This window comes from Pan troglodytes, chromosome 1, assembly GCF_028858775.2.
Source record: "Pan troglodytes isolate AG18354 chromosome 1, NHGRI_mPanTro3-v2.0_pri, whole genome shotgun sequence".
Classification (NCBI taxonomy): Eukaryota; Metazoa; Chordata; class Mammalia; order Primates; family Hominidae; genus Pan; species Pan troglodytes.
In genome coordinates, this window is record NC_072398.2 from 112,554,892 (window position 1) to 112,567,843 (window position 12,952).

Here is a 12,952-nt window from a genome sequence, read left to right on the forward strand (position 1 = left end):
GTGGACTGTAAGAAGTGATTGGATTCTGACTACATTTTGAGGGTGAAGCCAACAAACTTGCTGGTGAATCGGATATAAAAGGTGAGAGGGAAGGCAGAATCAAGTATGGTTGCTAGATTACTCTGTGGGAATAATTATGTCATTATCTAAAGTAGAGAAGACTAGGAGAAAAGTAGTTTGGGGGTTAAAAAAATTCTAAATTTGAGATGTCCTTTAGACATCCAAGTAGACATGCCAGTAGAATATAAGAGTCTGGGGCCCAGGGGAGAGATCCAGGCTGGAAATGAACATCCGGAAGTCGTAGATCGTAGCTCTTGCCTGGGGAGGATGAGATCATCCAGGAAGAGGGCGATCTAGAAAGGAAAGCTGAGCTCTAGGGCACACCATATTTAGAGGTTCAGAGAATAAGGAGAAGCCAGCAAACGAGGCCAGGGAGGAGGACTAATGAGGGAGAAGGGACATTAGGAGAAGAGACAGGGACATGTGTATTCCTGAGGGGTCCTGGCACTGTTGTTACATCTGCCTTAGACTGAGTAGTTGGGGAGCTCCTCAGGCATTCATTTGTGTTCAATGGTGGCAGCAATGGTACTGAACTACTATAAGGTACTATATCCAAGTTTTAGACAACCAAATGATTGAGCAAAAGCCACCTTGGTTAATCTTTAAGAAATAAGTGCTACTGATACCACTTTATAGCTGAAGAAACTGAAAATCAGAGCACTATAGCAACTCGCTTTCCATCACATGCACTTTAAGCACGACTCATGGGACTGGAACCTTGGAAAGCCTGTTTCCACATTCATGCTTTTTCTGTGGTGTTCTTGGCCTCTGCCTCACAAGGTTCCGCTCAATGCCTGGCACAGACCTCCATTCCGACCATGGCAGGAATACCTCATCTCTGCTCAAGTTTATGTGAGTGCATCTACATCTGCTACTGCGTTTGGAATGGACCAGGAGGAGCCAGAACTGCTCAATACCAGGGCAAGTGACTGTCAAGATCCCTCATGCAACTAAGGCCAGAACCAGCACGAGCACCTGGAGTTTCACACTCCTGGTCCAGGTTTTCCCATCTTACCTTCTGTGTCTACAACCAAGATGTTTCCCCATCCATCAACCATATCCAATGCAACAGCCCTAATAGATATGCAGGGGAAGTAGCATTATTCTCATTTTCCAGATTAAGAAACAGAGGCTCAGAGAGGTTCTGTAATTTGCCTAAATTATACTACTAGTAAGATTCTGAATCAGGAATAAATTCCTCATCTCCTAAATCTAGGTATTACTGAGCTGAAATAATCTATCCCTGACTTAGCCATTAGTTTTTATTTCTTACATAATAACTTTCCCAAACCATAAAAGAAAGAAGATACAAACAAGCTTTTCTGAACACCAGTATTGCCGGTCAGAATTCTGTAATAGGTTCATAGTCGTTTAAGAAGTCAAAATGACTGGAAGATGAACATTTTGTGCACCATGTCAACTTAAAATTATTATTTTTTGGCTTAATCATAAAGATGCTTTAAAAAGAACCTTTGAAACATATTTTGTTGCTTTATTAAGCTCTCTGCTTTCTGACATCTCCTGCTCTTTTTTGGAAAAGTTCAAAAACAGCACTTGAAAACCCCACCCCCCAAATATTTTCTTTCATTTCCAAGACACAGAGATGCTGACACATGGGCATGAAATCTGAAGTCAAGCTTTGGAGTCTGACCTCTTCAAAACAGAAAATGAAAACATTTCTAGTGTTCACACTTTCCCTGTGAAAACACAAACACAACACTCTTGAACCCAGGTGAAAAGAAAGGTAATTCGTTTCATGCGTAAGAAACATTCTTAGTGGTGTGTCATTTCAGGGGCAATTGATTCCATTTGTCATTGCAATTTTCAGAAAGGGTGGAAATACACTCTCCCCGCCACCTTTTCAGCACAAAAAAAGTAAGTCAGCATTTGCTTTTTCCTTTAAAAACAGGTGCAACAGCAAACATCTTTTCCTTTAAAAACAGGTGCAAACATCTCTCTGCTGGCTTGTTTGCAGTCCACTCCAGCTCCCTGGTGCTTGGCTCAATATCATTCACCTGCTTGGGAGGTGGGGGCAGGGCATGATGTGACAAATGTCTCTCTTCCGCTATAAATATTATTTGAAATGGACAACTGGCTTGGCGACATTAATTTTACAGGCAATAGTGGAATAAGCAGTGGAGAGAAGAGGATACACTTAAAAAGATGAACATTATCCCTAGAAGCAGGTCTCTTTTCTCGCCTTCTGTCCCACTACCTTGCAACCTCAAATAGAGATATGTTAGCTGCCTAAAAAGCAACATTAAATCTTTGGTCTGGACAGGAATTCAGCATTTGAGAGGAGATGTCACTAATAATCCTCTCTGAGTACTAGCGGTGAAAATGGGGCCCAGTGGGAGGGCATTTTACTAGGAGAGAGTTGGAATGAGCCCTGGGGGAACAAGGGTGAATACAGAATGGGGGCAGGCTAAGCTTCCATGAGAACTAAGAGGTAGGCAGTTTGTCATCACTGATCTGTCCTCAGAGGCTACATTAGCCAGGCTCTCAAGAAAATTGGGACATGTCACCTTTGTGGCCCTAAGGTAGAATCTTGGTGTGGGTCACTCTTTCATGTGCCCTCCACTGGGAACCAAAGGTCTGAGGTCAGTGATAGATTGCCCACTGGGTTGAGGGCTGGCGTTAGGATCAGGGTTTACCTGAAGGTGTCAGCTCCAGCATTCACATTAAGAGCCTTTAAACTGTTTATACCAGGGGAGAAATTGAAACCCTCCGCACTGTGGCAGCCTGGAGCCTCGCTCAGGAGAAAATGTTAGACTCTCTGCTCTGGGCAGAAACTTCTTTAGAATTTTGACAATATCAACATTTTAATGGTATCCTAGCCCTGTTGTTCTTATAAAAATATACTGAAGGGGAAGGATATGATTTTGTGGGATCAGAAGCTCCTGCCAAAGTCACTGAACCCACACTAGGACCAAAGCGTTTACCCCAGTGGCCAGGCCATGAAAGGCCATGCTACCCAATGTCAGTGCCCAGTGACAGGGAGGAGGACGTCTTGTGCCCCTTGGACAATTACTGTTATGGTCATGCTTGGGGAAGAGAATCACAGAAAGATGGCTTTGCAAGCATGAAATGGGAGAAAGACAGTGCAGAAGGTGGGGCCAAAGACAGGATACGATTATTGTTGCTTCTTTGCTGTGTTTGCCAGAGAAAAAGCAAACCTTAGGGATAAAAACATTGTCAATAGTTCTGATGAGGTTGAGTAGTTACAATGAAGATAAGAAAGAGGGAAGAGGAAGAGGTAGAAGAGGAAAAGAAGAGGAGAAGGAACTAGAAAGAGGAAGGGGGAAGGGAAAAGAAGAGGAGGAGGAAGAAGAAGAGAAGGAGGAGGAATGGGCAAGGGGAAGGCAGATGATGACAGCAGCTCTCACTTACTGAGGGTGTCCTTGGTGGCAGGCACAGAACTTCATAGTATGTACTTCATACATCTATGTATGTACTTCACAGATGTACTTCATACACTTTGTCACTTAATCTACACAACAGCTATACAAGAGAGAAACTAGTCTCACCTTACAGATGAGGACATTGTTGCTTAGAGAACAAAAGTTACCCAAGATCACACAACTGCAAATCACAGAGTTGGGACTTAACCCCAAGCTTGCCTGGCTTCAGAGCCATCCGCTGTTCGAAATCATGCTGTTGTCTATGCCAGTGGCTTTCACACTTTTTTTGACTATGACTTATAGTAAAAAAAATGCATTTTCCATCATGAGCCAGTTTGCATATATATGTATATGTACATACATACAGTACAACTAAAACAAAAGTTTCATAAAAATTTTCCCTTGCTATATCCAATGCATATTAATTTTTGAAAATGTTACTCTATGCTCTTTCATTTTTTTCCCTAATGAGAGTTGCACACTAAGTTGATTTCACAACCTGTATTTTGTTTTCTTTTTTCTTTCTTTCTTTCTTTTTTTTTTTTTTTTTGGACGCAGGGTCTCACTTATGTTGCCCAGGCTAGAGTGCAGTGGCATGATCATGGCTCACTGCAGCCTCAACCTTCTGGGCTCAAGTGATTCTCCCATCTTAATCTGCTTAGTAGATAGGACTTACAGGTGTATGTCACCACGCCTGGCTAATTTTTTTATTTTTATTTTTGTACAGATGGGGTCTCACTTTGTTGCTCAGGATGGCCTTAAACTCCTGTCCTCAAGTGATCCTCCCGCCTCAGCCCCCTAAGTGCTGGGATTACAGGCATGGGCCACACACCCGGCCTTCAACTTGTAAAAACATTTTCTGTTCTCTGCTCTATGGCAGTTGATTAGAAGTGTCCTTGAACTCCTGCTTGATCTTAGTGGATGCTGGGCAGCATCTCGCTTCTGAGGCATGCAGCTAATTGTGTACTCTGGACCATCCCTCTGGCAAGAGGACATCATTAATAAAATATTTCAGAAATTACAAATATCTGACAAAGCCATTTGCTTGGAAAAGAGTCAGTCCAGGAAACCATCCAGAATATATAATCACTCATCTCAGGCACTGACTGCTAATATTTTAGGCAATTGATGTATGCTTTAGCAAAAGAAACTATTTTCTCTGTTTTCAGAACCTAAAGAAGTCATCTGTTCTGAAAGGCTACACACAGTCGCCATCTAACAATAAATGGTAAAAGAAAAGAAACATGCAAGGTGTTGTGGTGACTCTATCAATACACCCTCCAGAGTAGTGCTGTCTTTCTCAATTTGGGGTGAATACAACCAGGATCTGAAATTAGATTGCTTTTCAGAGGAGCATGTACATCTCCACCCTGGTTTGGGATTTCAGGGATGATTTTGTTTCAGCAGCTAGGGGCAGTGGCAGGGTTGGTTGAATCACATTTAGGTCATGGAAAGTGAAGTCTGATCAGGTGGCTCAGCTCGAGTCAGCCCTGATGGGCTGTGGACTCGGTGACTTCACTCCAAGCAATGTGCACGCTAATTGAGAAAACATGTTCCTGCGATGGCCTCATGCAAAAATCCAGATTTACGAATTTTTTTTATTCCTAAGAATTCCTTAAATATTTGCCGTGCGTGTCTATACAGCCTCCTGGAGTACTTCTCCTTACTGAGTAGGGTTGTGTTTTTCTGCTGTGGCCCAGGTCAGGCTTGTAAAGGGTGGGATTCTGACAAAGGGCAACTGGGCAAGCAGCCACAGGCCTCGGGGAGAAGCAAGAAGAGGGCAGCAGAGGAGAAAAATAACCCAGACCACCTGTGCTTTTCCTGGGGCAGAAAAAGCAATTCAAAATCCTTGAAAAGCAATTGTCTGCAATGTCAATGAGGGGGTCCACATCGGGAAGGGGGCCTCAGCTTACTGGGCATTGGCTATATTCCAGACTCTGAGGTAAGAACTTTCCAGCACTCTCTCCTTTCCCCTTCACAATTGCCCTCAAAAATCAGTTGGCATCATGATTCCCTTTTACAGATGAAGAAACTGAGGCTTACAGGGGTTAAGTGATGTGCTCACAGAGCTAATGAGAAGTGAACTTGGACCTAAATCCAGTTCTATCTGTGTGCCAGGACTCCTGTAAAATCCTACCTGCCTATGGGACAGCCCCTCACTGCCCTCCGAGGAGCCTCCCTGAAAGCCTTCTTGACATCCAGACCTGTCTCTCTTGGAGGTCATATATTCACAGAATTAGTACTTCCACTAGTTCCAGTTTTGATACTGCTTGCAATTGCTCCATGTGTTAATTCACATAAGAAGATTAAAAAGCCTGCAGACAAATTTTGTTTGGTCTGTACCCATGTGTGGAAAGTGAAGAAATTTCAGAGTTTTGGCTTTTCAGTCTCAAAGTTTTGGCTTTTCTTGAAAAGTTCTTGAAGAGATCTGTATTGGACCTATAATCCTTTACAGCAATGGTTGGCCTGTCCCTTAACAATGAGGCATAGCCTCTCTAGTTTTTCACAGCCCCAGCAATCTCTGGCCTCAGCTCATTTATATTCTCTCATGAGCCACTAAGCCTTTTAGTTATGACTCCTGAGCAAGCTCCTTGGGGCAGGATCATGATTTATATTTATTCTGAGTCCCCACAGTGCCCAGTGTCCCAGGTAGCATATTAATAAGGATGCTAATTGAGAGAAGAAAATCTATCCAGTAGCCTCATACGTGGTGGGCCCCCTTCCCTGTGGGGCGAGGACTATCTTCCCCTTTAACCACAGGTTCTATGTAATTCAGCAACAGCTGCTTAACCCTTGGCTCTTGGTCTGGGAGAGCAGAAATGCCCCACTGCCATAGCAAAATTCACTTTCTCTTTCTTTTCTTGTAAACTTGAAGAATTCCTAAGACATTTAAAATCCTAAAGACACAGAGGAGTTGTTACGTGGAGTAAGGAAGCAAAACATTCTTAAAGCTGCCAGCAAACATGGTCATTCTCAAGAAATGCCTTATTTAGAGAGCATTGCATAACATTTCTGAAATAAGAGTCTGAGGAGAAGTTTGCCTCTGAAAGAAAATTACAGGAGAACCTCCGTGAGTCTTCTCTTACCCAGACATTACGAGGCGAAGATAATTCGCAAGATGAAATGTTTGGTTAAAATTCTATCAAAATGAGAATGTTAACTACAGAAGGTCAAAATATCAGTGAGTAAATTCCTAGAGAAGTCTTCAATGCAACCAAAAAGATTTCTCCTCCCAATACAGAAAAGCTACATATGCACAGATACATTAAAAACATACAGAAAAGATGTTATCCTACCTGAAATTTAAAAAAAAACTATGAAGTGGGGGCTCCCCTCAGATCAGCCCTTCCAAGGGAGAACGTGAGGGGAGGAAGCTCATGTTCGTTGGTGCCCACCTCATGACAGGCCTGTGCTGCTGTTCTGCCTATGCCTTCCCACTTAATGTGCACAACAGCCAGATGACAGCATAGCTACTACTAATATCTTTGTTTTACAGATGAGAAAACTTAGGGACAGGAGAGGCCCTCCTATGTCTCCACTTTCCTGGAGTACTCCGTCCTTCCCCCTGCTTATCTAGTCCAGCACCTCTCAGGCAGCTAGAAACAGTGTGACTTCTTTTTCTGAAAGTGTTCTCCATAATCCAAAGGGAGCCTGTCCCACTTGGCATCACTCATACACAATGGGGGTTTAATACATATCCATAGTGATGAGGCAGTACCTCAATCGTTGACCTCTCAGGCAGGTCTGCTCAGATCCAAAAATGGGTTGGCATTTCACTAGACTGAGCAAGTGAGACATGCAAGTCACTCTATTACTAATGAGGGTTGTAATCCATCTGTAATGATGAAGAACTGAAGTCAGGACAGTCTCCCCCACCCCCTAACCTGGGCAAGGGCTGAGCTCTTGAGACCATCCTCCCTGGGCTCACTTAGCAACTGCACACAGAGGGGAGGTGACCTATACCACCAACTCTGACTACTGAAGGAGCAGCCAAAGGAAATGGGAAAATCAGCCCATCTGTACTGACAACAAATACTTCGTGGTTATTGGGAAACTGTTCCTGTAGTAGTGGATTGAAATTGCCCAATGTGGAATGGCTTCTGTGTGAAACTTGGGTGGTTCATTCCCACTGACTTCATAGCCAGCTTCTTTCATTCGCAGGGCTCTCCACCTGCAGAAGCCACCACAGGCGGTGCCAAAAGTGCCAAAACATCTCAATCTGCTTAGCCTAGTGGTGGATTTTCAGGGAAATCCTGACTGTCTGACTCTGACTAATAGTACTACTAAAAAAAAAAAAAAAAAAAAGAAAAGACTTCCCGCACGTGAATGCGTTGGCTACAGTCTTAGGCAATTCAAAAGCATTGTTGCTAGTTCCACCTGACAGATTTCATCATCAGATCAACCTCATTTGGGGAGGGAGCTCCTTAAGACTTTCTTTCTTTCTTTCTCTTTTTTTCTTTCTTTCTTCCTTCCTTCCTTCCTTCCTTCCTTCCTTCCTCCCTCCCCCCTCTCTCTCTTTCTTCCTTCCTTCCTTTCTTTTCTTTCTTTCTTTCTCTCTCTTTTTCTTTCTTTCTCTCTTCTCTCTCTCTTTCTTTTCTTTTCTTTCTTTTTTTTCCCTCATTTGAAATCAGCGCCAAGCTCTGCAGTTCCTTTTCACTCCTACTTGTAATGAATTGGGCATGAGTAGAAAGCATGTGTTCCTATAATACCCTCCTACCCTCTGAAGACATTATTCATTTTAACCCTATGTACTATAAATAAACAAATAGTTCTATTTTCTGTCCCCCAATGAGACCTTGAGGCAGAGGTGAGAATAATGAGCTATTCTACTTGAGAATAAACCCAGTGCCACAAGCACCATCCCTCGAGTGTAGTGTTGCTAGCCTACTTTTTTTCAAGGAAATGTCACGTTATCAATTCTCATTTATTTTCACAGCTTGGGCACAGTTGTATTAATTCGATGTCAATGTGCACTCATGTTGTATTAAGTGCGGTCAGTGTTGGGGGCATCTGCTTCAGGGAAGGAACCTCCTGATGCCAGAGTGTGATCCACTTAGCAAAGGAGGGAAGGATTTCCTCCCAGTGCTGCAGACTCCACAGGCATGCAGTCTGCCTGTGTTTTTAATAACATATGACAGAGTAGGAAGCTGCCATGCTCTAATAGCACCTGTCCCTTCACCTTACTCTTTCTGATTTTCTTTTCCCATGGGTCATTTGTAGTCCACTTCACTCACAAAAGGCAAAGGATGACACCTGGTGGGACTACGGCACTGAGGTCCCTGCCGATGGTGGCCTAGAGTCTGATTTGCTGGCTCTTGGAGGATGAAGCCCAGGAATTGACTTCTGGAGCCCCAGTTTGATGATTAACCACAGAAACCCCAACAATAGGGCCCTTATTGGTAATTTCCAAAAGACTTCTCAACTGGGAGCAGCATTATCTTTGAATACACTTAGCCCTTTATGAGGGGCATTTGAGGTTGTCACTATGACTTCTGACATTTAGGAGGTGAGGCAGGAATACTAAACTATCTGCACTGTGCAGATTGGTCACACTTAACCAAGAATTGTCCCCAAATGCTGACAGCTCCATTCAGAAACAATATAAATCCAATATACTTGCCTAATGAGTTGGGAAAGTGAGGCCTGAGAAGTTTAGCGACTTGCTCAAGGTCACAAAGCTACTTCCCTTCCTTTCTCACAAGTGAGGAAACTATAACAGGAAGTTTACCCAAAATATAGGAGAAGAATATCAAGGGATCATCCTAACATTTTAATCTGATTCCTGCTGTGTCCTAGTCTGAGGCCTCAAAAGCATGTAAAGTAGCCCAGAGAGGAGCAATGAAAACATCACGAACCACCAGAAAGTCTTCTCCATTGCATGTTTTCATTCTTCTGGTCTTCACTAAACTTTGTGGCTGAAGGTTTATTCTCCTCCGCTCAAATAGTGACGTTTCTATGCTTCTGCACAGCCTAATAAAAGACCGAGGACCCCAAAGCCTCAGTTTCTCCATTCACATATCAGCCTCAGGATCATCCTGGCCTTACTGCTATTTGGAGTTAGGATCTTAACTATTTTCCCACTGTTATCAAGCGATGTCTCATGGGAATGGATTGGGGAAGGGTCTTTCATCCTCATTTATTTACCCAATGCCAGTGTACACTGTTTTCTCAAAATGGTCCACCACAGAAGTGATTTCTCAGAACTGGCTAAGCCTGAGAGCTGATGGTTTGTGAGATCAGCTAGTGAAAGAAACACACAGGAACTCTTTCTGTGTCACAGAAAGGTGTTTTCTGGGAGCATGGGTTGTTTGCACACAGATATCCAGAGATTTTATGCAAGCCGTCAGCAAACCTTCCACTGCTTCCTGAGAGCAGAGAATTTGCTGCCAGCAAAGGTCTCTAAGGCTTGCTCCAGACTCTGAAGTCAGTGAAAGTTCTTACTTGGAAAAGGTAAATGGCTGGGCCTCTGCTCCCAGGTCTGGCACTGACATCTGCTTGGGGATCTGGGCCTTGGCCCTACTCCATGCCCAGTAGAGAAGAGCAGTGGCTGAATCTCTGTGTAGTTTCCCTGCTGCTCTGATGCAGGGTACTGCAGTAAAGCACTCCATCAATGAGCAGCAGGAGTGCTCAGCACTCTTTAAAAAGTAAAGTTGTGTGATTTTTTTCATCAGTTTAATCTCGGTAATGATGAGAAACTTCCCTCGGGCTCCAGCCCTGCCCTGCCCTACCCTACTCTCCCTGCTGATGTCGGCAACCAGGGCCCCCTTCTTGTCCAAGGCACAGATTTCTCCCTGAAAGAGAATGAGAGTGTGAAGCCTCATTCCTTGCTCCCACTGGCCCTTGGGGCAGGAGAGTTGTGAGGTGGGCAATAGGAGAAGGCAAGAACCTCATTCCTTGGTACGGGTTAAAAGTAGGGAAAGAGTCACCAATACCGGGATGACTGCCCTGAGTGGGCCCAGTTCATTTCTCTGGTGGGCCTGGGCTGCTGTTGGAAATGCAGTGGTGCCAGCAGCTGGTTCTAAAATCCTCTGAGGTGCTCCTATACTTCTGTCAAATTAGTGTTCTCATGCCCCAGTGATCTTGGCTTCCCATTTTTGGTGCTTCCTTTTTCCCTTCACCTGCATAAAGATGTTGGGGAAAGAGTGGGCTAGGAGTTTGGCAACATGTGGCATTAACCCTATCTCCCTTCAACAAGAGGAATGTTCACTTTCTGTGTGAGTCAATTCCAGCTAGGCCAGTCTCAGCCCCCAGACCCGCCTGTCTCCTCTGACCCTCTGGAAACACTGCCCATCATGAATTGACATTTGGGTTGCTCAGGTTGACGTATAACTTATTCAACAAAAGAGACCCATCAGGTTTGATACAGCCTTTCTTCTGTGACTCTGCAGAGGCAGAAAGTTTCAGACATTCAGGAGGAAACTGTAAACACAGGATAAGAAGGGCTGGCAGGGGCCAATGGCTGCTGCCCTTCTGCACTGCCTCGAGAAGAGGAAAGATTCCCTTCCAGCAGACTTAACTGACGGCTTCAAGAGTTTGAGGACCCTGGAGAGAAGTTACTGATGGGGTCTCCACTGTCATTTCTGCATTTGCAGAGTGCAGCTGGCTGTGCATGGATTGGGGAGGAGGGGACTGGCACTGGCAGTGGGTGTGCCCAGAGGATGGAGCCAGAACAATTAATCAAGTGACTTTTCTACAGGATTTCCATTGGCCTTGGATGACAGATGGGGCAGAGGCACCCAGGAGAGCACTATTTTGGTTTCCAGCTGGGAACGTGCACTGTTTTCCTTAATACCCACAGCACCCAAAAGGCTTTGCTGTAATACACTTTAATGCATGAAACACTCATAAATTATCCTTCGAACTGCTACAACTTCCAACCTGGAACAACTTGGAAAAACCAGCCTAGCAAGCAGGCTCTTTTTTAATCTCTCAAATCACAAGAGAAGACAAAGTTCAAGCACGAAACACCTTCCTTAAGAATCTCGAAGTTTTTTTTGTTTTGTTTTTGTTTTTGTTTTTGTTTTTAGAAGGAGGTTTGTAATTAGAGGGAGCTAAGCTGCTTGTTTCTGCTGGCTCAAAGTTGCAGCTCCCTGACCCCTGAGTCCTCTCTCCCTCCCCTAGATCCTCCTCGCCTGAACTCAAGGCGCTCCCCGCCCTAACCTTCCACGCCCGCTTCTCCCACACCTGGCAGCAGACAGCTGGAGATGAAGCGTGTGACCTAAGTGGCAGGGCTGAACCTTGGCGACCTCTACCTGAGGTTGTCCAACGCGGCTCCGTGGAGGGCCCCGGTACGCCGGACGGACCCCGGCGTTGGCTCGCAGACTTCCTGCGTTAACCCCCGGGGCCCTCAGTCACGACTCCCAGCCCTTCCGAGACGCGCTGAGGGAACTGCCCCAGGTCTAGCGCGCCCCGTTCCGCTCCTCCCCCTACCTGGGGGCCGCGCAGCACTTTCCCTACTCGGCGCTCACCTCAGCCAGCGCGCTCTGCACTCCTCCCGCGGTGCTGGCCGCCACTCCTCCCGCCCCGGCGCGCCAGCTGCCGGCGCATCCCTCTCCGCGCCCATTCGCTCTCCCTCACTTGCGCGTTATCCACTTCTAGCCCTCGAGCTAGACCCTGGCATGGCCGTGGGCTTCTGCAGGCGCCAGGGCTGCTCCCTGGACTGCAGGCCATCCTGGGACTAGGGACTCCACGACCAGAACTAACGCTGTTCCATCGGTCCGACTCGTCCTCCCGCGAGGGTCCCGCGCCCCCACACCCACTCGGGACATTTCTCAGGGCTGCTCTTCGGCCTGCGGGAGCCTCGGGGGTAACCAGAGAGCTCGCCAGACCGGTATCCTTGCAAACTCTCCCGCGAAGCCCAGCCACCCCTGCCCGCGCCCGCGCTGCGCCCCTCTCGGGATCGGCTCGGGGCAGCCTGACTCACCGCTGCGCTCCCCTCCGGCTCCCAGCGCTCTCTGCTGTGCCGGAGCGCCGAGCTGCTCTCACACAGGCTTCTTGAATTCTTAGCCCCTCCTCCCGTACTCCTGAGTCACACGCTCCAAATCCTGGCCCCCATCCCTCCCCTCCCCACCACCAGCCCCGCACCTGCTGTGGCTGGGCGGTGGTGCCCGGCTGGAGGGGGTCCTGGGGACTACAGACGGATCGCTCCTGGAGGGCTGGCCAGACCCAGCCAGAGAAGGACTTTAAACCTTCAGAGGTCAAAGGGAAACCCACTGGGGTCTGAGGGGCCGCGCGCGCAAAGCCGGGAGGGGGAGTTTCTGGGGCACCGGCAGGGGTCGTTGGGCCGACTGGCTGGGGCTGGGCGGAGTTGCTCGCAGCTTCCCTCACCTCTCCGCCCTGCCCCCGCGCGTCGCCCTTCGCCAGTGCCTCCCTGGTCTGCCTGGCGTCGCCCTCGGTGCCCCAGGCATCGGCTGCTCCTTTTCTTCGGGGCGCCTTTTCTTATCCCAGGATAGGTGAGCACCCAGGGGGAGCTCCGCGAGGGGCAGGTGCCC

The 12,952-nt window shown here is 46.7% G+C and overlaps 1 protein-coding gene across 2 annotated transcripts in view; it reads right to left on the reverse strand.

Moving 5' to 3' along the window:
- NGF (nerve growth factor) overlaps nucleotides 1-12,612 on the reverse strand; it is a 53,307-nt gene extending 40,695 nt beyond the window's left edge. Inside the window, exon 1 of one of the 2 annotated variants that reach the window (XM_063797813.1) lies at nucleotides 12,546-12,612. The gene's annotated coding sequence lies outside the window, so the exon portion shown is untranslated. Of the gene's footprint in view, nucleotides 1-12,384; nucleotides 12,492-12,545 lie in introns of those variants that run through there. The other variant, XM_009428071.5, reaches the window with a different exon arrangement.
- Nucleotides 12,613-12,952: the final 340 nt, after the last annotated feature.